Raw genomic sequence first — 10,000 nt, 5'->3', positions numbered from 1 at the left:
GTCTGAATAATCTGGCAGTGAGCAGCACCTGATAAATAACTCAGATTCTCTTCTCCTCTACCCTCAGTCCATCAATCTAATGATGCTTCAGGAAGTGCAAATGGAACTTCTGGAATGTTTTTAGGCGACAGTTCCACTAAACTTTTTTTTTTAACCTGAATGTACCCTATCTAATCCAATATAATTAAGCCAGGATTAATCATATTATTCCTTCATGGACCTGTCTGTACAGATCCATAAAAGATTATTCTTTGTGTTTTCAACTAATAATTGGCTCTGTTTGTCTGTCTGTTATTTCAAATTTCAAATTTTTAAAAAGATTTTAAACTTCTGGAACAACTGGAAGATGAATTGTTTCAGAGACCATTTCTTTAGAATCAGAGACAAGCTGTCCCATATACTCAGTTTAACGCGAGTTAAGACACTGTTCTGTGTGGGGCAAATATCTAAATCTGTCATTAATGTCTGTCTATGATGTAGGTTGGTACTTTCTAAAGTGGGATCCCACTGAAAGAACTGAAAAGAGATTCCACCTTAAGTAATTCTCAAACTCTGCTTCTCTGCCGAGTCCAGTTTCCTCTACTTAACTGTGAGAAAACTCTGCTCCCTGTGGCTCATGCATATTCATGGCTGCAGGGTCCTGTTCTAGGCTGAAAGAGCTTGGCGAGGCTCGTCGCTCACATTGAGGAGCTCTGCGGAGTAGCTTACTGGCAGCAATAGAAGCGCCTACTAAATGGATTCACATGCAAATGCGAGCCTGAGTAAAAGACAATCTTAATTTAGCCAGTTCTCTGTGTGACAGAGATGTGCATGTCTACATAATGCTTCAAATGCAGATTAAACCATAAAATAGGCACGAATTGAGCTTGTTATTATGTTTTTGGGCAAAAAGATAAAGTTTGTTTCGATTGTGTGAATATGTGACTGAGCATATGTGGACTGTCTCTCCGCACCCCCCTCGTCTCATCTCCACCTCCTCTGGACGGCGCCCACATTTGAACCTTAACTGATTGGGAGTCAAAAGCAGTTGCTGGGGGAGGTTTAGTGGGGCAGAAGCGGTTGCCGGGGCAGCAGCGGTTGCCAGGGGCATGGTAGATTACTAATCGAGGGCAGAGGAGAAGGAGGAGAGTGGTAAAGCCATTTGGGGGGCTTTAACATATGAAAAGCAAGAGACGAGGGCTAAGGACCACTAAGGATGAGTACAGGCATCATGATGGCCTCTCTCCATGTCAAAGAGGGGGCTAATGGTGGAGCAGGGGCTGTAGAGGCAAGGGTGCAACAAAAGCCCTATTGAGTATGAATGAGTCCCCCACACAGCCAGAGACAGGGAGAATTCCTGTAACTCCCCACTGTGCTGGAATGACATGAAAAGATTACCATACCAGTGGAAGTTCCACGCTCTCCATGTAGCCATGGATATCCATAGGACAGAAACTTGACCCTTGTGATTTATACGATATGGGGGAACTCCTTTACAGCCATGCGAAAGCTTCATTTGTCCATTTGCTCTCACAATTTTCAGCTCGTTTTGAAAATCTAGCAGTGAAGTATTTTAAATGGGAGAAGATTGGATAGAGCTATTGAGGAAATTGAAGAAGACATACTTTCATAATTATGTGCAAGTGTGTTCACGAATAAATGAGTCTTTTTGATTTCATTTAAGGGTGTTTCTTCAGCTATGGGCACTTTTAGAAAAAAGCTAATTTATTCACTGTGCTGGCACTACAACTAGCCATAATGTTTAAAATATTGACATTTTCACATAATGTTTTCCAAAAAAGTATTTTTGTTTGCATCCTCACAGTTTAAAATGTAATACTTCACATTTACATGGTGGATTAAAAATCTGGGTCTGGAACAAGACTAAAGCAATCTTATATATACATGACATGCATTTGAAAAGTAACAATGATGAAGGCATGATAAAAACGTTTGAATGCAATCTTCATATAACACAATATAAAACTAATCTTTAAGTTTTAATCTAGAAAATCAACCCCTGGGACAAGAAGTTTAAAAAACATCCTTGAATATGTATGCATGTGTTTGTGTGTGTGTGATTTCGACTGTAAATCTAAGACTCCATTTCCTGTCTTTGCAAGCATAATGACTTGGATTTAGTGCACTTATTCTATGATTGCACCAATTAGTGGTTTTACTGGTTGCCCCCAACCCAACACCAGCAGGCGTACTATGTCTTTCCATCTGCAACAGGTCTAACCCGGATCAGCCCAGCAATTTTGTGTGTTTCAATAGCATTTGTGATTTTGTTGTGGTTCTGTTGACTTCAGGTCAGTAGACACAAACTGCTGTTTGACTATAACAGGAGGTAGCTAATGTACATACAAATACAGTAAATATATGTAAATGATTCCAAAACCACATGCTGTTATTTTTCAATAAAGTCCAAAAGCTGAATTTTTGAACAATGTACACGCATTTCTGTATGATTCGCATTGTTCAAATTCATACAAAATGACCACCTTGTAAAACAGACAGTTGGGTTGTTTCTGTTTAGAGTCACATGACCACACTCTAGACTATTTGCGTGTTTGGAGGGCAGTTGCGTGTCATATGACTTGCTTTATTTTATGTTTTGTGAAGCTTGAGTTCTGCTATAGTCATTTCTGTTCTTGATATCTTTGAAGGCTTTGTTGGCTTATGTGGTGGGTTATGTAAACCTCTCATGTCCTCACCTCATGACACATCATGGCCCGACTCGAGAGGATGCAGAGCAGACTTAACAATTCTGTCCAGCATTAGGACGCACATGCATTGGTGAGCTGGAGGCGATTAGTCACAGGGTCAGATTCTCTCCCTGTTTTTATCAATTAACACTCGGGACGTGGGAAAGAGAAGAGGAAAAATGCAGGGATTAAAGAAGAGACGGACAGCAGCATATGCCACTAAAGCGTTTCCTCTTGCTCTTTCCTTTCCTGTGCCTTACACACACACACACACACACACACACACACACACACACACACACACACACACACACACACACACACACACACACACACACACACACACACACACACACACACACACACACACCATCTCTATGTCTGCCCAGGCCATGTTTTTCTCTCTCTATCCCAAATGTCCTGACAAAATTCCTAGAGTCTCCTTTCTTGACTCGCCTAGTGAAATACAAACCACATATTCACATAATTCAGATACTTGACTTACACAGGACGTCCCTGCTGAAAACACCAGGATATACAGTATTGTAACCCTAGCATGCTTATTAACCATCTTGTTCTGCTGAGATTTAGCAGAGACCCAAGTTACTCATGTTTAAAAATAATAATAGTAATTTTAAAATTAACCTCTTACTATACTTGGTTTCTTTTAAAAAGTTCCTCTGGCATCATAAGAAACCCTTTTGACAGATATTGTTGAAGCTTCATCCCTCTGTTTTACTCCAGATTTGTCACGCATTTTTCAGAAGTGACTGATGTCTATTCTTGTAATGCTGCTTCTGCTGGAGGCCAATTTGAGTCAAGCAAAAACTCACAAAAATATAATTAAATAAATAAAAATAAACAATAGGCAGGGATGTATTTCTAAAATAATTGTATTATTTAAGATTTCATATTTGTAATGTAATATTTGTTTATGCAGGGCTCTATCCTGGTATTTTAAGCAGGGAGTATTCTCATTATTTTAGTTCAATAAATAATTAATATTTTTAAAGTAACTTCTCCTTCTGCACTGTTCTCCAATGGTAAAGTCTTCTGGGCCACAAGAGGTGTTTTAATGAAAGGGAAGCAGACCATTGCAGAGAAACGTCTCTCTTACTGTGGATACACCAGACAGTGGCCTTGGCCTCTAGTGAGAATGTGGCATGCTGGCTCATGCATACTAATGATATTTAAACTTTTCTGAAAGTCATTGTTAATGCAAATCTCTGTGGCAGGGCTAATCAGCATTAATCTAATGAAAATGCAAAGTGACCCTTTCAACACACATACACAAACTCTCCAGTCCCTTGTTTTTTTTTTTGTTGTTTGTTTTTTTTGGATGGGGTGTTTAGCACCACATTATTAACTTTGGATGGGGTGTTTAGCACCACATGATGAACTCAGACAGTCTCTATGGTTATACAGAAGAGCTTATACCATGAGCACAGTGTGTGCGTTTGTGTGTGAAGCTTCATTTTGCATTTATATTAGATTAAATTGATTGATTGATTGACCGTTATACACAGACATTTTCAAATAAAAGACATGGTCACATTTGTGAAAGTGACAGGTACCCAAGTATTGTCAAAGAATATTTATTTTAAATAATAATAATAATTAAAAAAAATAGTACAGTGCATTTTCTTTACAGTAAATTTAAACTTCTATAACTTTTTGACACTTCTGTAATAATTTGCTGCCTTAATTTGTCTTCTTTAAACAGAGTCCAACCTTAGGTCTGTATTCAGAAGCGTTCATTAATTATAGCAATTTAAGTTTGGATAGTGCACTTTTACGTCTATGTTCAAAATTGGGGGGTGACAGTTAATAGTTTAGGTTAATAGTTTAGTTCAAATCAGTTTTGTTTAAATAAGTTTAAATGCTGTTCAGTTTGGTAGTTCAGTTCAGGTCAATTCAGTTCAGTTCAGTTCTGTTCTGTTCCATTCAATTAATCTCTAGTATGTGTGAGAATGTCAATGAATGTGTGATTCATATTGCTGGGGAAGGAAAGAGAAGTGCTAAAAAACAAAACAACTTTCCACACTGAAAAGGCGCTGTTACTTTGAGCCATAAAAAGCTCTATCTTTATGTCTATAAATGCATCCAGATTTTCCTTGCAAGTCAAAATAAAGCATTTGTGTTTGTGCATTTGTGCATATGTACCTCAGATACATATGATATACATATCAAAATCAGTTCATAGCAAAGTTCAGATGTTAATATGATTTCCAATCGTATTTTAAATGTCACAACATTCACCCTGCCAGACACACAGCTGTCTCTTTTTCTCTTGAAAAGCTATTCCCCCCGATCTCCTCCAAAGACGACAACATCCTCCTGCTGTCCTCTCAGCCCTGGTTCCGGAGGGAGTTACATCAACAACAGGCCTGCATGCTTTGAAGAACAGAGGAATAATAACCATTCTATGGCTGAACATTCAAACATTCCACAACCGGTGAAAAACTTTAAGAGTAAATGTGGGCCTGATGTGAACACACACTTTGAAATGTAAGAGTGAAGAGAGACACTAGAGAAACAGTCTCGTCCCCCACCGACACCGAAAAACAGAGATAAGGCAGTGGGCTTTCCTCTCTTCCTGAGCACCGCAGGGATAAGAGAGATGAGAGAAAGACGAATGAATGAGATGTTGAGGGAGATGCAAACATTATGTGCTTGGGGTCCATTGTGTTGATAAGCACCTCAGGGAAATGGACAGAAGACCGAAGTGTCTCAACACTTCACTTATCTGCCTGTGACGCGGGGTTCGAGTGATGACTTCGGCAATACTGCAGTTTGTTTATGTGGGATGGGTTTCTAGGTGACAAACAACAAACAGGAGGAAGAAAATCATGATTTTTTAAAAAAAATGTTTTTTTTTTTTTTTTAATGAACTGTTTCTTTAAGAGGTTTTATTGGGCTGATTAATCTCAGACATGACAGCATAAGGACATTATGAGCAATAGACTGACTCATCCTGCTATTATTTTAGTATCAGCTTTTCAAACAGGAAATTTACACATGACATGTTTTGGTTTTGTAATATGCTTGGCTGAGTTGGATTTAATAGAGTTGATGTTGGGGCTCTCATGTTTCAGATCAAAAAAGATGAGACCCAGTTTGTTGTTTGGCTCTAACTTGTTTATTCTGGTAACAGAAGCATCTGGGATATTGAAGATCACATAAGCAAAAGTGCAACAGGTCCTGTCATTTTTAATGGAACATGATATATACTCTATATTTAAATTATAGTTATTTGTAGTTTTTTGAAACTGAACAATTCTCTCTCTCTCTCTCTCTCTCTCTAATTTGCTGATTGATACAACATTGCTCTTAAACTTTATACTGGCATACTGATGTATACAGTGCTTTTTTAAAAAAAAATAATAATAAATATAGAATTAATTAAATTTTCAATTATATATATATATATATATATTTTTTTTTTTTTTTTTTTTTTATCCCACTTATATTACAGGCAGTGTCACTACTACTACTACTACTAATTATTATTTTATATATGCTTTCTAGCCCACTGATATGACAGGCATTGTCATCTAATTTAAGAGTACATCCTTTTAAACATTGTCCAACAGCACTGTTTATTTTTAGGGGTACAACATTTTACAACTGAAAATAAGACAGTGCGCTTTTGAACGCACACACACCAGCACAAAGTTGTACTTTGACAGCATCTGATCTCCCAGCATCCTCTCTGAGGGAGTGGTAAGGAGAGAATCAAGGGTTCAGGCTGGTTTTCTGGAGGCTTGTAAATTACAGCACTCTTCCTCGTGGTTTATAGAAAGCAGACTCTCTTTATCCCCTCCATGTGTTGTTGACACCCTCTGAACTCTGACCTCTACACCCCTGACCCTCTTATCTCAGTCCCTGGGCTCTGTCATCTCTCTCTCTCTCTAGTGACCTGTTCTCCTGTCCAGCATTTCACAGACCATAAAGCAGACGGTGGCGGGCCTGCTCAGGACGCTGGGCTGACCTCACAGACTTCACAGATATCTAACACTCTATTGTCTCTGCTCTCATTCTCTCCTTTAGATCTTTAGCTATGGAGAGACCTAAGTCTAAAGCACACACATACACAAAGACCAATTAAACAAAAGTAACCCATGACAAACAGCTGTGTAGTTAAAAGAACAATTAATTTAGGTTAACTAGTTAGCTATTAGGTACTCACAGTCAATTGAAGCAAAAAGTACCATGGTATTATTTGAAGTATTTGAAGTAATAGTAATAATAATAATAATAATAATAATAATAATAATAATAATAATGTAATTTTGGTATATAAATCTTTGTAATTAATTCAAATATTCAGCTGTGATTCAACCTCAAAATGTATTTTATTTTATTTTTTTTATTAATTTTTTATTTTATTTTATTTTATTTTATTTTATTTTATTTTATTTTATTTTATTTTATTTTATTTTATTTTATTTCACATGGCGGAAAACATAGTGTTCTTCAAATCTCATAAATACATTTGGCTAAACTGTACTTTGAGGTGCTCTTGTTACAGTATAATTATACATATTTCATGTAATTATATGTAAGTACTGAGTAATATTAACAACATGTTATTACTATAGTATATGGTATTTTAACGTGCTATTATAACAACATGTGTTATTACTATGTGTATGTATATATATATATATATATATATATATATATATATAAACTAATACGAATGAAGATTGTACACTTTCATGACTACTGTATGTGCAATTTTTAGTAACGTCAAATTAAAAGTTTTACTGTAAATTACATTGATTATAAATTTTACAAAGTACTACTATTTTATAATTTTATCAGTAGTGTGTAATTTAATATCAAATCAAAATGTATATATTTTAAATATACTAAACTGCAGCTTCATCATTACAAATGTGTAATTACATATATATTTAATTAAATACAAGATATACAAATTTCAGTTGCACTTTATTTGGTGTCCCTGTTACAGTGTAATTATACATTTAAGTACTGATTAATATTAATTAACTACATGTACTTACAGTACAATACGGTTAGGATTACTTAGGGTTAGGATTAAGGTTGCTTGCATGTAATTAAGAATAACTAATTGTTATTATTATAGTAAGTAGATGTAATGTGTAACAAGGACACCTTCAAATAAAGTGTTACCCAAATTTTAATAGAAATAAAAGTAAAGTATATTTTAGTTTGGCATAAATTCTTAGTACATTCGGCAGTACACATTAAATTTCAAATACAGTAGAAGTACAAATGAAATTGCATATAAAGATGTACTTTAGCCCTACTAAAATATGCCAAAAAGCAAGTTTGCCCTTTACTTTAAAATTATTATTTCTGCATTAATTAGTATTAAAAGTATGCTACAGTAATTATTTTTTAAAGGTTGGACATCCTGTTGTGATGTAATATGAAAATATGGCTTGAAAGACACTTCTGAGGGTGAAAGAGGTCCATATTGAGTAATGTATTGAAAGTTTGGTGGTAGCAACTGTTTAAACCGAAAGATATGCATTAACCACCCAACTTAGATAACATCTTCCAATGCGTTCTTATTTATTCCAAATCATTAAACTTTCAAAACATATCAGAATGTTCTTATTGCCAACATATAAAGTGTGTGTGTGTGTGTGTGTGTGTGTGTGTGTGTGTGTGTGTGTGTGTGTGTGTGTGTGTGTGTGTGTGTGTGCTAACTATTAGTAATACTTTCAGCATTAACTAGCCAATAAAACACTCAGGTTAGCTGATGAAACAGTGAGAAGACTTGCACTGCACTATGTCAACATCGAACATTTACGAGCGGAGATATCTTCTTTCTCTTGTTCTCTTCATTTCCACCTCTATGCAGCATATCATCTGGTCTCCACGGGATGTCTGGATGTGGACCTAATAGGGCCTCTTTTATAGAAGTTTCTAGAACCTGAAAGTCAAAGTTTAAAAGTCATGGGTCAGCTTTAAAGGGTTCCACCTGCACTTCTAATTGGACTTTAATCAAGCTTATTAAGTTAATGAAGTGTTCACATGGACCCTGTTTGGCTAATCATCTTCTCTGGTAGCAAACCAGCGGAAGTGTGTTTTTTGCACCACTGAGAATGCCAAATCAAAATGAAGAACAGATGCCGCTGTTGTAGGGTGTTGTATTAGTGGCCAAGCTTAATTAATGAAATTTATTTGGAATGAGGGAGGAGCTTTGTGACTTTTCACCAGTGATTTAGCATGACTGGCTAAGCTGCCTAGCATCAAAGAGAGCAGCAGGGTGAAACTCAGGTTGACTGGATGGACACTGCACCTGGTCATGATGGGATAATTGAACTGAAGATTTATGAGAACCACAGTTGTGTATAACAGACATTTAGGAGCGAGAAAAACAAAAAACAAAACTGTTCGACATTTTGCCTAAAGGAACATTCACACACTGATTTGCAGCAACAGAGAAACCGGAAGTCATTTGTTTTGAATAAGAATTGGCAATTTCTGGAGACAGTAGTGACCGCAAAAATTACTAATGAGATGTAGAGGTGTCCAGTGAGGCAATTATTTTGTTTTGAGCCCCAATTACTTACATTGTATAGAAACATTTTTCAAAATATCTTATTTTGTTTTCCACAGAAGAACGGAAGTCAGTTAATGATGACAGAATTTTTATTTTTGAGTGAACCATCCCTTTAATGTAGCAGTGAGCAATATGGTGCAGCAAAATATTCCAGAACAGATCACTATTTTGAGTGATTGTGATGATGTATTACAAGTGCTTCATTCACAATGTTCATTTTTAGTGGCAAGAAAACTGAACCCTTCCCTTGTGAAGAATCAGAGCCCTTGATTATATTGATTGTGCACTTGTAGTGTACTTCAAATCTTAAAATTATATTTTGGAAAAACTTTGCTTGCAGATAATATAATATGGACTGTTTCCAAACACCTTTTTAAAAAGAACATTTTATTAAAAAATGTCAGGTTTACTTTAGAGTACATTTTATTTTTTTATTATTTATTTTTTATTTTTTTTACTTTTTTTGTGAAAAGTAATTACACTTATTTTGCTGCACTGAATAACAACTAAAGCACATAATATTTGTAAATTTAACTGTACCATGTTAATATATTCAAATTAAAATATATTTAAATGCACTAATTACAACTTCATCAAATGTATAATTACAAATATATTCAAATAAATTCCATGCTGTGTTATCTATTGAATATTCATACCATAACCTTAATAAAACATTTCCAGAAATCATTATCATGGTATAAAATAATTTAGCATTGACTGAGCTGGTATGCATGTGTCATTTGGGTGC

This window comes from Cyprinus carpio, chromosome A13, assembly GCF_018340385.1.
Source record: "Cyprinus carpio isolate SPL01 chromosome A13, ASM1834038v1, whole genome shotgun sequence".
NCBI lineage: Eukaryota > Metazoa > Chordata > Actinopteri > Cypriniformes > Cyprinidae > Cyprinus > Cyprinus carpio.
Note: the sequence above shows the minus strand (reverse complement) of the source record.